The 16,259-nt window shown below is 46.8% G+C and overlaps 1 protein-coding gene across 2 annotated transcripts in view; it reads right to left on the bottom strand.

Annotated features, from left to right (window-relative positions):
- SPAG16 (sperm associated antigen 16) overlaps positions 1–16,259 on the bottom strand; it is a 1,378,074-nt gene that overhangs the window by 579,304 nt on the left and 782,511 nt on the right. The gene's annotated exons all lie outside the window — the stretch shown is intronic.

Here is a 16,259-nt window from a genome sequence, read left to right as displayed (position 1 = left end):
ATACCGTTCTGTGTAAACAGGATTTACATTGTCATATATTAATAGGCTCTGCACATTAATGATCGTTCTGTGAACACGGAAGTGTGGTGGACCTGTCTAAACAGGCTATTAAATGACACGCCGATCAGTTGACATTTAAAAGATCAGTTGTTGCTTAACATCTGTGATCAGCCCATGTAAATGCAGTATAAGGGTAAGTTCACACAGGGCGTTCTTGCTGCTTTTTTTCTGCAGCAAAACTTGATTTCTTGGCAGTAAAGTAGCTGTGGCAAAAACGCAGGTTCAGGTGCGTTTTTTTTTCCTGTGTATTTGTGTCTCTTTGTGCATGCTAAAAAAGTTGAGTGCCCCCAGAGAAAAAAAAATACTTCCTGTAGAACTACACCTCCTTTGAAAAGATAGATGTAATAGAATAGATAGCTAGACAGAATTAATAGATAGATAGAATTAATATATAGATAGAAAGAATAGATAGACAGAATAGATAGAATAGATAGGATAGATAGATTACCTGCGGTAACCTTTTCCCTGGCAGTTTCCCACGGTCCAGAGGTTAACTCAGGTGAGGCTGTGAGGGAGCGCAGGCTCAGTGACGTCGCCCCCGGCGGTCACTGAAGCAAGCGCCGGCAGCATCTCCTCATTCATCAGTGGTTTACAGCTGGGATGGTGGCATTAGCACTGTCCTGTTTGTAAACTGTATCTCCCTCAGATATGGATTACTGCGTGGGACACTCGTTATTTAGGACTACGTCGGACAGGAAGTATTTGCGTTGGTTTAGTATTTTATTTTTTATCACAGGAGATCGAGGGAGTCACATGGATTAGCTGAATAATAAAATAGTAAAACTGTGTTTTTGTGTTTTATTTTATTAAAATACTTTATTCTGGCTGTGTCTTTATTTAGCATGTAACAACTATAGGATTAGTAATTGATAGGTGTCTTATAGACGCTTCTCCATAACTAAGCCGTGGGCTTCATGTCACCAGTGACATCAACACCACAAATATTACCCCGCTTGCCACCGCTACAGGGCAAGTGGGAAGAGCCGGGCAAAGCGTCAGAATTGGCGCATCTAATAGATGCGCCTTTTCTGGGCAGCTGCGGGCTGCTATTTTTAGGCTGGGGAGGCAATATCCATGGCATCTTACCATCCTGAGAATACCAGCCCCCAGCTGTGAGCTTTAGCAAGGCTGGCTGTAAAAAATGGGGGAACCCCAAGCCATTTTATTAAATTATTTAAATAATTTAAAAAAAGCGTGAGGACTAGTGTTGAGCATTCCGATACTGCAAGTATCGGGTATCGGCCGATACTTGCTGTATCGGAATTCCGATACCGAGATCCGATACTTTTGTGGTATCGGGTATCGGGTATCGAAACAACATTAATGTAATAATGTGTAAAAGAGAGAATTAAAATAAAAAATATTGCTATACTCACCTCTCCGACGCAGCCCGGACCTCAGCGAGGGAACCGGCAGCGTTGTTTGTTTAAAATTTGCGCGTTTACTTGGTTACGTGAAGTCCCGGCTTGTGATTGGTCGCGGCGGCCATGTTGCCGGGACGCGGACCAATCACAGCAAGCCGTGACGTAATTTCAGGTCCTTGCAGGATTTTAAAATTACGTTCCGGCGTTGTGATTGGGCGCGTCGTGGTCACATGGGCGACGTAACCAATCACAAGCCGGGACGTCACGGGAGGCTGGACACGCGCACATTTTAAAATGCGCGCGTGTCCAGCCTCCCGTGACGTCCCGGCTTGTGATTGGTCGCGGCGGCCATGTTGCCGGGACGCGGACCAATCACAACGCCGGAACGTAATTTTAAAATCCTGCAGGACCTGAAATTACGTCACGGCTTGCTGTGATTGGTCCGCGTCCCGGCAACATGGCCGCCGCGACCAATCACAAGCCGTGATGTCACGGGAGGCTGGACACGCGCACATTTTAAAATGCGCGCGTCCAGCCTCCCGGCTTGTGATTGGTTGACCGTGATGCAACCAATCACAAGCCGGGACGTCACAGGAGGCTGGACAAGCGCGCATTTTAAAATGCGGCGCGCGTCCAGCCTCCCGGCTTGTGATTGGTTGACCGCGATGCAACCAATCACAAGCCGTGACGTCACGGGAGGCTGGACAAGCGCGCATTTTAAAATACGCGCGTGTCCAGCCTCCCGTGACGTCACGGCTTGTGATTGGTTGCGTCGCCCATGTGACTGCGGCGCAACCAATCACAACGCCGGGACGTAATTTTAAAATCCTGCAGGACCTGAAATTACGTCACGGCTTGCTGTGATTGGTCCGCGTCCCGGCAACATGGCCGCCGCGACCAATCACAAGCCGGGACTTCACGTAACCAAGTAAACGCGCGAATTTTAAACAAAGAACGCTGCCGCTTCCCTCGGTAAGGTGCAGGCTGCGTCGGAGAGGTGAGTTAGCAATATTTTTTATTTTAATTCTTTCTTTTACACATTAATATGGTTCCCAGGGCCTGAAGGAGAGTTTCCTCTCCTTCAGACCCTGGGAACCATCAGGAATACCGTCCGATACTTGAGTCCCATTGACTTGTATTGGTATCGGGTATCGGTATCGGATTGGATCCGATACTTTGCCGGTATCGGCCGATACTTTCAAATACCGATACTTTCAAGTATCGGACGGTATCACTCAACACTAGTGAGGACCCCTCTATTCTTGATAACCAGCCTTGCTGAAGCTGACAGCAGGGGGTTGCAGCCACCAGCTGTGAGTTTTGTCTGGCTGGTTATCAAAAATACAGGAGAACACACACCGTTTTTTTTAATTATTTATTTATAGCGCAGGAGCAGCAGATGAAAACTCCCATCCGCTGCTCCTGCTGTCACTGTAATTAGCGGCTGTAGGTGTCAGATGATGGGAGCAGTAGTTCCATCAGCTGACACCAGTGATCGGAGGTGAGTTTACACCTCCGATAACAGCTGAGTGCTCCTGCTGTCTTCTGATAGCATGGGAGCCGCGGCTCTATGACTGGCGAGGAGGATTTCCCCGCCGATCAGAAGCGGTGTTTGCTGCACTGTCATGCATATGACAGCGTGTCAAACACTGTAATGTTGGGCCGCCCATTCAAGTGAATGGGGTTCGGGTCCGCTCTGCTGGATGACGCATCATGCAGCCTGCCATCTAGTTGTAGCAGAGCCGAGTGTGAGGTGACATCCGTCTCTCCTTGACTTTTCTGCAGCAAATACGCTGCAAGAAACGTCAACCTGCATATTTGCAGCGTTTTTTCACCATCCATTCAAGTCAATGATTGAAAAATGCTGAAAGAAGTGACGCTCTATGTCCAAGAAATGCAGCAAAGCACAAAATACTGATCACACAAAAAAACAATGAGTGTGCATGAGATTTCTGAAATCTCATAGACTTTGCTGGTACTGTAAAAACAACCTAATTCCACCAGGGAATAATGATGTACTAGTCCAAAATACAATTTATTTTTTTTTATATATACCGTAAATCTTTATTAGAAATATTAAAACACAGCACACAGCATAACCAGGTGTGTGTGGAATACAACCTGAAAAATCATAATATTCCTAAGGCACCACACACCCCTGTATATCCCCACCCATATCAAATACTATCACAAAATAACCTATTATATTAGCTTACGGGATCTCAGCCCAGATAGTAATTATGCCCCTGCACCAAAAGCCCGTCACATGTGTGACTCACTATATCATGTCTCAAATTGAGACCTCATATCAAAGTTAGAGATTATTATATACTCACTAAAAGGCCGGGGACACACACAATGTATAAAAAAAGGTCCGTTTTTCACGGATGAGAATCGCACAAATGTTAACAAAACAGTGATCCGTGTGCAGTGCGAGGATGCGATTTCCTCACATCAAATGATCCTTTTGACATCCGTGTGACATCCGTATGGCATCCGTATGCCGAGATTTTCTCGCAGGCTTGCAAAACCGACATCTAATGGATTTATGTGCTCAAATGTTCTTTAAAACATATATACATTATGTATATATATATATATATATATATATATATATATATATATGTCATTGAGACACACACATATATATATATATAAATATATATATATATATATATATATATATATATATATATATATATATATATATATATATATATATATATATATATATACTGTATTTATATTTAATTCAGCGCGAGATATGTGAAAAGCCGGTAATTCAATTGCCGGCTTTTCATTTCTCCTTCCCAAACCTGACAGGATATGAGACATGGCTTACATACAGTAAACCATCTCATATCCCTTTTTTTTTTGCATATTCCACACTACTAATGTTAGTAGTGTGTATGTGCAAAATGTGGGCGCAGTAGCTTGTAAAATAAAGGGCTAAATCGCGGAAAAAATTGGCGTGGGCTCCCGCGCAAATTTCTCCGCCAGAGTGGTAAAGCCAGTGACTGAGGGCAGATATTAATAGCCAGGAGAGGGTCCATGGTTATTGGCCCCCCCTAGCTAAAAACATCTGCCCCCAGCCACCCCAGAAAAGGCACATCTGGAAGATGCGCCTATTCTGGCACTTGGCCACTCTCTTCCCACTCCCGTGTAGCGGTGGGATATGGCGTAATGAAGGGTTAATGTCACCTTGCTATTGTCAGGTGACATTAAGCCAGATTAATAATGGAGAGGTGTCAATTATGACACCTATCCATTATTAATCCAATAGTCTGAAATGGTTAATAAAACACACACATTATTACAAAGTCCTTTAATGAAATAAAGACACAGGGTGTTGTAATATTTTATTAGACTGGTAATCCACCTGAAGACCCTCGTTCTGTAACAAAGGAAAAATTAAAAAAAACAACAATATTCCATACCTTCCGTCGTTATGTCCCACGAAGTAAATCCATCTGAAGGGGTTAAATCATTTTACAGGCAGGAGCTGTGCTAATGCACTCACTCCTGCCTGTAAAACCCCGGGTACTGAATGGAAAGCTGGGTGACCTGTAGTTACCTTGAGTTGCGGTGAGGCGCCCTCTGCTGGATGTCCTCATATGAACTCGAGCGTGGGAACTTTTCCAAGGCTCCAGTGTTTTAATATTTCTAATAAAGATTTATAAAGATGTTTTTTGTATTTTGGACTAGTACATCATTATTCCCTGGTGGAATTAGGTTGTTGTGTAATAGATGTGAAGTGTCCGAGGGCAAGTTCGCCCATGCATATCCATGATCTGGCTCAGCAAAACTTCCACACCCAGATTCCATTTTAACAAACGTATCTTTACTGTTATACATTTTTCCTTAACACAGCGGAACACAATAATAAACAACACAAAATATGCCTATCCACAGAAATAACGTGTAATACAAACTTTCCCTCACTGTCCCTATCCACACGTTACCAGTTCCTTTACTCCAGGAGGTTATCTTCCCACGTCGCAGGCCTGTCTGTCACTGCAGGGAGATGCTCCAGCCAAAGAGGAAAACAACAGGGAGTAAACAAAACTCTGTCTCTCAGGTCCAGACTGTAATCCTTGGGGGTTCAGCAGGTAAAGGTGGGGTGTTCGGCCTCTCAACAGAGGACCCGCTTACAGTTCATGGGTTCCAGGATCTGTGAAGATGTCACCGCTGAGTGCTCTGCAGTGTGGGAGCTGGGAACAATCTGGATGTCAGCTCCCAAGAGAGGGGAATCGTCCAGGCAATCTCCTATGTCGCATCTACAGGAGGGCACCAGCATACACAGACTTCTCTCTGCACAGAGAAGTTTCCCGGGCTCTCCTTCTTCTATCCCTCCTTCCTGGTCACATGACATAACAGGGGGGAGTCTAGCCAATACAGTTTGTTTCTCTTTAATCACATTCGGCATAGGTATAACTTCTGGCCACACGGGGGCAGTGTCTGTCACAGATTCTTCTATGTCAATGATAACAGAACAGTCACAGCCGGCCAGCTCATTACACGCCCCCCCACTTGAAGGTTGGCAGTCCCTGTCAACGACTGTCTCCAGGGCAGCGATGGCTGTGGAGGTTGTAGGACCCGGCTGTGAAAAGGGCCACACATATTGGTCTCTGTAGGACTGTCCCGGGGGCACTCCTGCGGTGGTCCGCGCTGTCCGCCTAACGGGTGCTAGTCTCTCTCCCCGATCAGTCACTCCACTCTCCGCCCCAGTCGGTAAGTCAGTCAAGGAGGTAAGGGGTGCGGACGTGTCAGTCAGGCGAGCAGGGGTAGGGATGTTTTCCACTTCTACATCCCCGGTATCGGTGTCTCCCACAGTATTAGTGACATCCGTCTCTCTAGGCATTATAGGAGGGGAGTCAGGCTGAGAATGACAGGGGCGCAACATGTTACGGTGCAGGGTGCGGAGGCTGCCGCTGTCTTCACCTTGTACTTGGTAGACGGGGCCACCAGGGTACGGGTGTCCAATTATTCGATAGACTTCGGTCTCCCACTTGGGCTGGAGTTTTCCTTGCGGTTTCTTTATACGAACTAGGACCAGTTGACCCACACTCAGTAGGTCTTCTTGTACTGGAAGTGGATCAGCGTGAACCTGGTCCTGGATCTGCTGTTCCACCAGCCGGTAGACAGTTTCCATCCTTTGACGGTGTGCTTGTAGCCAGGAAGGATAGGTACCACAGGTGTCTTCATCAGGGTTAGACAGGTGTAGCTCATGGATGCCTTTGCCTGGGCGGCCAAAAAGGAGGGTGTAAGGCGTGTATCCGGTGACAGAATGGACTTGGTTGTTATAGGCCCACAGCAGTTCTGGGAGGAATCGAGGCCAGTCGGGCTTTTTGTCCTCTGCTAAGGTTCGGATCAGTTGTAAGAGAGTCTGGTTGAAACGTTCACACGCGCCATTCCCTTGTGGATGATACGGGGTGGTCCTGGACTTCTTGATTCCATACATCTGCTGAAGTTCTTCAATGACTCGCCCTTCGAAACACGCCCCCTGATCCGAGTGCAGCCGCTCCGGACAGCCGTAGACCCAAACGAAGTGTTGACAGATGGCCTGTGCAGCTGATTCGGCAGTCTGATCTTTGGTAGCAACAGCGACGGCGAATTTCGTGAAGTGGTCCACCATCACCAGACAGTACTGGTAGCCACTATTCGCCGTTCCGATCAACAGATAGTCCACCATCAACAACTCGAGGGGCCTGGATGTGCTAATGGTCTGGACGGGTGCACGCTGCTCAGTAGACTTGTGGAGTTCACATGTACGACAGCTTAGGCAGACGTTTTCAACCAGCTGACGGAGTCCTGGGCAAAAAATGAATTGCTGGGTCCACCGGAGGGTCTTGTCTATGCCGAAGTGGCCGTTCCTTCTGTGGGCTTCAGCCACCATCTCATGGGCTAGCTGCACCGGGACGACAATCTGCAAACATTCTTCCAGCATATGGGATAAAAGGGCCCTGCGATACAAGACTCCATCCTTCACGATCAGCCGATCCCATTGGGCAAGTAGGGCAGAGGCCCTGGTTGATAGTCGGGCTCTTACTTCGGAGGGTGGTTTCTCTTGTGTCTTCACATACTGTTTCAGTAAGACGTGTTCAGGGTCTCGATCTTGAAGCTTGGCCCATTCTTGTTGGGACAGGGGGGACCCCACAACGGCTTCAATCCCGCCTACAGCATACTGGCGGCTATCTTCTATTTGTTTAGCTAGCCGGGCAAAGTCGGGCAGTTCATCTTCCTCCAACTCTTCATCCCGGTTCCCCACTGGCGGGGATGAGGTCACTCTGGAAAGGCTGTCAGCATTCTGATTCTCCTTCCCCGCTCTGTATTTAATTTTGTATTGGAATCTAGAGAGCCTTGCCATCCAGCGCTGTTCCATTGCCCCTAGTTTGGCATTTTCTAGGTGGGCAAGAGGATTGTTGTCTGTCACGACCAGCACTTCCGCCCCTGTCAGGTAGCCAGCAAATTTCTCTGTCATAGCCCAGGTCAGGGCCAGGAGTTCCAGGCGGAAAGAGCTGTAGTTGACGGGGTTCTTTTCGGTGTCACGGAGGGATCTACTGGCATAGGCTATTACGCGTTCCTTGTTATCTTGGACTTGGGAGAGGACCGCCCCGAGACCTTGAAGGCTGGCGTCGGTGTATAACTGGAACGGCAAGGTGTAGTCTGCAAATGCCAGAATAGGGGGTGATGTCAGAGCAGCTTGAAGCGCCCGGAAGGATTTTTCTTGGTCGGGCCCCCAGCTGATGCGTCGTCCTCTGGGACTGTTCGCGGTTCCTCGGAGGGTCTCATGCAGTGGTTCCGCAAGCCGGGCAAAGTCCTTGACAAATCGGCGGTAATAGCCCGCTAGCCCCAGGAAAGCCTGGACTTCCTTGATGGTAGTTGGCTGTGGCCACTCTTGGACAGCTGCTATCTTCTCTGGAGAGGGTTGGACACCTTCGGCCGAGATCCGGTGTCCCAGATAATCGATCTCCTGCTGGAATAGACGGCACTTGCTGGGCTTCAACTTCAAGCCGTGTTTCTTCAAGCGCTGGAACACTTTGCCAAGCTTGTGAAGATGATCCTCAAAGGTGGCGGAGTATACCACGATGTCATCAAGGTATATCAGCATGAATTCGAAGTTGAAATCTCCCAGACAGCGTTCCATCAGTCTCTGAAAGGTCCCTGGTGCGTTACTCAAGCCGAATGGCATCCGGTCAAACTCGTACAGGCCCATGGGAAGAATGAAGGCGGTCTTTTCTCTGTCCTTCTCACTCATGGGGACCTGCCAATATCCACTGGCCAAGTCTAGAGACGAAAAATATTTGGCCTTTTTCAGGGCGGTCAGTGACTCTTCGATCCGGGGGAGTGGATAGGAGTCCCGGATCGTGCAAGCGTTCAACCGACGGTAGTCTACGCAAAATCTCAGGGATCCATCTTTCTTTTTGACTATCACCACGGGTGCAGCCCATGGGCTCTGGCTCTCCCGCACCACTCCGGCGTGTAGCATAGATTCTAAGAGGCTTTTCACCTCCTGGTATTGTTGAGGTGGTATTTGTCGGTACTTCTCGCGAATAGGGGCAGTATCGCCCGTGGGAATCTCGTGTTGGATACTGGTGGTGTACCCGAAGTCGGTGTCATGCTTTGCAAAGGAGTCTTGGTGTTCTCGCAGTAGTTTCTCCATTTGAGACACTTCCTGTTTGGTGTACTGGGACGGGTCCAGTTGCACTTTTTCCAGTAGTTTTCGCCCAATGTCTTCATCATCTGCTTGAGCATTTATGGCTGAGACAGTTACCGTCCGGCCATCTTCTGTAGACGGGGTGAATTGTAAGGGTCCCATGGGGTTCACTTCTGTGGGTAGAGCATATACTCTGGCAAGTTGCGTGCCAGCCTCGAGAGCTACACCTACGTCTGCGGTGTTGTTTAGCCTGACAGGGACTCTTCCGTTCCTCACGACGGCTAGGGTGCGGGCGACCAGTGGGTTTAGCTTACCCCCACTTGGAGCCCTCGGCTCGATTAACACTTCAACTCCTTCAAGTTGTCGGTTGGTGTTAAGAGGCAGGGAAATTACTGTCTCTTTTTCAGCGGGCAAAGTAATCCGAGTACAGCGGGGCACTTTAATGGCTGCTAGGGGTAGTTGTTCCTTTGCCATCTGTTGAAGTCCAACGGTCCGGATTACGCGCTGGAACGCCAGACGAGTCGGTTTATGTTTGGTAATTTTCTGCCAGTACTTGGGCCCTTTTCTTGTCAACAGCATAAGATCCAGGTCTTTCAAGATATTCATTCCGATTATTACTGGGGTCTCGGAGCCGAAGCCTTCCTTGACAATGACGATTCCTCGTTTCCCTAGGTCTTGTCCACAGGCCTTCGTATCCATCCAGGCGACTCCGGTTACTGGAATGGGTAGGTTATTAGCCGCAATTATCTTAATGGTGGTATCTGGATCACAAGCAGTTCTTGGTTTGAGGTACTTTTCATAAAACTGTTCAGAGATCGTGGTCACTTGCGACCCAGTGTCCATCAATCCTTGCACCGCAACTCCCTCCAGAATAACTTCAAGTATTGGACTACTCGAGGCAAGAGTACTCCGCTGCTGGTTCTGTTTTTCTACACCCCGTTCTCTGTCCCCCCCTGCTGCTCGAACCTCAGCTGCAGGGGTGTCTAGTTTAACGGCGGCCATTGTGGTGAGACCTGGCGTGGTGGCTCTGCTTGTGGATGTAGCCGATATTCTGTTCGTCGTGGTAACTGATGGTTTGTTCGTTGAGGACAACGATTCGCCCTGTGGCGAGGGTCACCACATGACCAACACGGTCCCGCGGGACGGCTAGGTCATATCCGCTGGTCTCTCTGTCGTTCTAGTGTTAACTGTGACACCTGTTGCTGTAAATCTGCTACCATCTGTTTCAGTTCCTCGGTGTCACTGTTGGGCTGTTTACTGTTTAATATGGATCTGCACGCAGCGCTCTGAGTCCCCACATCCATGACGGGTCCCCTAGAACGTTCTATGGCTTCCTGCTTGACTTCAGCGAAGGTGAGAGTCGGCGTCATCCGAATCAAGTCCTGTAGCGTACGGTTAAGATACTGGTCTCTCAGCCCTATAACGAATTGGTCTCTCAGTACCAGGTCACGAGGAGCCATAGTAGCCAGTTGTTCCCCTTTTGCACAGACTTGTTCAAGGAGTACCTGAAGGGCATTTGCATATTGGGGAATGTCCTCCCATTCAAGCTGTGTCCGTCTAAAGAACAGGTATCGCAGTGTTCCCTGGTACGTAGTAGGTCCATAGGTCTTTTCTAGCACCCGCACCAAATCCTCCAACACACGCTGCCCCCTGACCGTCTCCAGTCTGACTGTCGCCCATGCCTCCCCCTCTAGCGTCAGTACCGCCATTTCTGCCAAGGTCTTAGGGTCAATATTATACATTTCTCCCAGTATCTGCACTTGTTCCGCCCACTCTGGTACGGGGTAGTTTCGCCCGCCAAACTTCCTGACCTGGTTTACAATGGACACCGGCGGCGGTTTCTGACTATACACTGGGCCTGGGTGGGAATCCTGCTGGGCACAGATCCTGCCGACTACGCCAGATGAAGTGTCCGAGGGCAAGTTCGCCCATGCATATCCATGATCTGGCTCAGCAAAACTTCCACACCCAGATTCCATTTTAACAAATGTATCTTTACTGTTATACATTTTTCCTTAACACAGCGGAACACAATAATAAACAACACAAAATATGCCTATCCACAGAAATAACGTGTAATACAAACTTTCCCTCACTGTCCCTATCCACACGTTACCAGTTCCTTTACTCCAGGAGGTTATCTTCCCACGTCGCAGGCCTGTCTGTCACTGCAGGGAGACGCTCCAGCCAAAGAGGAAAACAACAGGGAGTAAACAAAACTCTGTCTCTCAGGTCCAGACTGTAATCCTTGGGGGTTCAGCAGGTAAAGGTGGGGTGTTCGGCCTCTCAACAGAGGACCCGCTTACAGTTCATGGGTTCCAGGATCTGTGAAGATGTCACCGCTGAGTGCTCTGCAGTGTGGGAGCTGGGAACAATCTGGATGTCAGCTCCCAAGAGAGGGGAATCGTCCAGGCAATCTCCTATGTCGCATCTACAGGAGGGCACCAGCATACACAGACTTCTCTCTGCACAGAGAAGTTTCCCGGGCTCTCCTTCTTCTATCCCTCCTTCCTGGTCACATGACATAACAGGGGGGAGTCTAGCCAATACAGTTTGTTTCTCTTTAATCACATTCGGCATAGGTATAACTTCTGGCCACACGGGGGCAGTGTCTGTCACAGATTCTTCTATGTCAATGATAACAGAACAGTCACAGCCGGCCAGCTCATTACCGATGTGTCCGGCAGGATTAAGTATCCACATGGGGGATAATGACTTATTTTAGATGTGTCGATAATCTGTTATCCCCTAATATGTGGTGGTGTTGTTGGCTTGTGATTTTGGTACTGTAAAAAGCAGCTGAAAATTAGCATAAAAAACACAGCAAAAAAAAGCTGCAAAACACCCAGCGTGAACTTACCGTAAGACTATTTTTCCTACCCCAACAGTATCAATGCTTAAAAGGAATCGGTCACCAGGTTTTCTTTACCCCAAATGAGAGCAGTATAATATAGGGGCACAGACGCTGATTCCACTGATGTGTCACTAACTGAGCCACTTGCTGTCATTTTGATAAAATCCCTGTTTTATCTGCTTCAGGTCTTCCAGTTCTCTGAATATTGAGCTCTGTATAACCCCACCCACATCACTGAGTGGCAGCTTTCTGCCTATGCACAGTGTACACAGAAAGCTGACACTCATTGGTAGGGGCGGGGATATACACAGCTCATGAATATGGAGGACAATCTAGCAGCAGGCTTTTTAGTCCTCTAGTGATAATCTCATGCTGATAAAACAATGATTTTATCGAAACTACAGCAAGCAGCCCATAAGTGACACACTGTTGGAATCAGGGTCTCTGCCTCTACATCATGTTGCTGTCAGATTAAGGTGGGAAAACTTGGAGACAGATTTCCTTTAATCCTATGTATAATGAATTTCTTTTACTGCAAAGGCAGACAAACTACATAGTGATAGAAATAAAGAAAACAATTATCATCAGGTAACTGCAACACATACCGAGAAAAACACAAGCCCCCATAAAGAAGATAGATGCCTGGAGGTCCTTACACTATATATGACTATGATAAAGAGAAGTACATACTCTTCAGACATGTTTTGATTGAATCTTTATGTTGCCTGCCAACTCTGAAAACTTCATTGAAAAGATGAAGACTCTTAGATATATGTGTCTGATGATTCCCCAAGTAATATAAAAATAAAGTAGACTTGGAGCAGAAAAGTCATCACCCTAGACCTGATGTTTATTCCCAGCTATGATTTTCCCAGACAGTAAATTCCGAATCGAGCATCAATCACAACTAAAAATATTTGGTTTCGATTTTCACCATTTCCCTTGTTCTATAGACCTTATACCAATTTTATTATTAACCTTTATTGCACATTTATACATCTACAGTATGCACAATTGTCTGCGTGACGTCTCTGCCTTGTGTAGCTGCAGCTTTTAAAATAAAGCTGAAAAACGGTTTCCATGAAGTCGACCTGAATTATGCAGTGGTCCATTCCAGATCAGACACAGCACCGGCAGACATTTAGCATAATTTAGTTTTATGTATATCCTCTCCTGGCGTCTGCCAGACCGTATTCATAAACATAAAATTCTCATATATTAGTCATCGGCCCAGTTTACACCGCATATTACCTACAATGGTTTATCAGAAACCATTTTGTAAAAAAAAGTTCAGCTGTGGTCAAAAGTTTTAAGACTTACACAAATTTTGTTTTTTTGCAAAGTTTGCCGCAATAGTTTTCATAACGGCCAATTTGGATTACCTCTAGGATTCTTATGAAGAGTGATCAGATGAATTGCAAAAAAATTGCAAAGCCTTTCCATGAGAGTCAACAGCTTTCAGTCACCTAGGCCTGCCCAGAGTGGCTACAGTCACCGTTGAGCTCACAGCGAGGGGTGGTTGTAAGTGCACCCCAACACTTTGGAGCTCACTCTACATACATCTGTGCAAAGCCAGGTGTAAAAATGGCCAGGGTGTGCGTACAGCCCCTGCTAGCAATGCTGTGAGCCATGATGGTAGCAGCTCCAGGAAAGCCTCTATGACTGAAAGCCAGTGGCTCACAGTAGGGATAAAGTTCATTTTCTCAAGGTAGCCACACTTTCAGTATGGTGGCCGGACAGCATTGTAATTCGCATTGTAATTCGCATGTAATATGCGCATATTCATCACTGTAATGAGCGGTACCACGTGACCACTCACACAGGACGAGCTGCCGGCGCTGAGAGGAGGCATCGCAGGAGCTGGGTGAGTATTTCTCTGCAATCGGGCGGGCGCACGGGTGGTGGGGAGGGGTGGGAGGCGGGAGGTGACCCCCAAACTTTATTTTTAACAAAACATAAACTTGATTTTTTATCCCTTCTCTCCAGCATGCAGCGATGCAGGTGAGAAGAGATAAAGGCTGCCATCAGCACCACACGCAGGGGGGACAGCGCTTACTGTAGCGCTGTCTCACCTGCACAGTCTGTGTGGTCCTCAGGTGGCACACGGCTGCCGCACATGTGCCACACTGATGTGCCACATGAGCACACGGACACACTGACACGGATAACTGCGGTACTGATTTCTCCGGTACCGGAATTATCTGGACGTGTGAGACTGGCCTAAGTGATTTTTTTTAACCCTACAGGTTAGCAGTGCCTAGAACCACGACAAATTCCCTTTAATCACAAAAAGCCCTTCAAAGAGAGTGGTTCAATCACTGTGAAGAAGACTTCAGGATGCCCAAAAAAGTACAAGTTCCATTACCGTCTCCTAAAGAGGATTCAGCTATCAGCTATGGTAACAGTCCAGCACCAGTGCAGAGCTTGCTCAGGAATGGCAGCAGGTGGTTGTCAGTGTCTGAGCATGCACAGTGAGGCAATGCCTAGCCTGGTGTCAAGAAGGGCAGCAACAAAGCCACTTCTCTCCAAGAAAAATATCAAGTCCATTCAGGAGGAATGACATTTATTTGCTATGATGAAGCCTCCTTCAGATACTTTGGGACTTCTGGAACAATGATTTTCCAGAGAAGAAAAGGTAACCACTACCATTATTCCTATACTGTATAATGTCAAAAGCATCCTGAGACCATTCATGTTTTGGATTGGTTTTCATCCAATGAAGTGGGCCCAAGCACAATTATGTCTAGGAACACTGCCATTAATAAAGAATGGGCTCTAAATAGCCTCCAAAATCAACTTCTCCCAGTGATTCAGGAGCGATGAGATGATGAACTCTGCTTTTTCCAGCAAGATGGAGACAATCTCACATGGCAAAAGTGATAACTAAGTGGCTTGGTGAAGAAAACAATGACATTGTGGCTTTATGTCGAGGAAACTCAATCACCTTGAGAACCTTTGTTCAATCTTCAAAACAAGGGTGGACAAACAAAACAGAGAAAATGTGATAACCTCCGAGATCTGAAAAGAACTGAACAGAAAACTTTGTGGAAAACAAAATTTGTGTTGATTTTAGGAAGCCTACTTTATTTCTCATCCAATATCAGAATATTATAGGTAGTACTGAACGGTTAAGCATTAAAAGTACACATATTTAGTATCGCCGTGTCCGTAACGACCCGACCTATAAAACTGTCCCGCTAGTTAACCCCTTCAGTGAACACAGTAAAAAAAGAAAAAACAAGGCAAAAAACAAAAGTGGAATAACACGCGATCAAAAATATGGATATAAATAAACATGGCACCGTTGAAAACGTCATCTTGTCCCGCAAAAAACATGCCGCCATACAGCATCATCAGCGAAAAAATAAAAAAGTTATAGTCCTCAGAATATAGCGATGCAAAAATAATTATTTTTTCCATAAAATAGTTTTTATCGTATAAAAGCGCCAAAACATAAAAAAAATATAAATGAGGTATCGCTGTAATCGTACTGACCTGAAGAATAAAGCTGCTTTATCAATTTTATCAAACATGGAACGATATAAATGCCCCCCCCCAAAAGAAATTCGATCAAAAAATGTCACGTGCCCGAAAATGGTACTAATAAAAATGTCAACTCGTCCTGCAAAAAAATAAGACCTCACATGACTCTGTGGACCAAAATATGGAAAAATTATAGCTCTCAAAATGTGGAGACACAAAAAACATTTTTTGCAATAAAATGCGTCTTTTAGTGTGTGACGGCTGCCAATCATAAAAATCAGCTAAAAAAAACGCTATAAAAGTAAATCAAACCCCCCTTCATCACCCCCTTAGTTAGGGAAAAATAATAAAATAAAAAAATGTATTTATTTCCATTTTCTCATTAGGGTTAGGGTTAGGGTTGGGGCTAGGGTTAGGGCTAGGGTTAGGGTTGGGGCTAGGAATAGGGTTGGGGCTAGGGTTAGGGTTAGAATTGGGGCTAGGGTTAGGGCTAGAGTTGGGGCTAGGGATAGAGTTAGGGTTGGGGCTAGGGTTAGGGTTTTGGCTAGGGTTAGGGTTGGGGCAAGGGTTGGGGCTAGGGTTAGGGTAAGTGCTAGGGTTAGGGCTAGGGTTGGGGCTAGGGTTAGGGTTTGGGCTAGGGTTGGGGTTAGGGCTACAGTTAGGGTTGGGGCTAAAGTTAGGGATAGGGTTGGGGCTAAATTTAGGGTTAGGGTTGGGGCTAAAGTTAGGGTTAGGATTGCATTTACGGTTGGGATTAGGGTTAGGGGTGTGTCAGGGTTAGAGGTGTGGTTAGGGTTACGGTTGGGATTAGGGTTAGGGGTGTGTTGGAGTTAGGGGTGTG

The sequence above is a fragment of the Ranitomeya variabilis genome, chromosome 7, assembly GCF_051348905.1.
Source record: "Ranitomeya variabilis isolate aRanVar5 chromosome 7, aRanVar5.hap1, whole genome shotgun sequence".
NCBI classification, from domain to species: domain Eukaryota; kingdom Metazoa; phylum Chordata; class Amphibia; order Anura; family Dendrobatidae; genus Ranitomeya; species Ranitomeya variabilis.
Note: the sequence above shows the minus strand (reverse complement) of the source record. Positions and strands in the feature narration are given on the sequence as shown.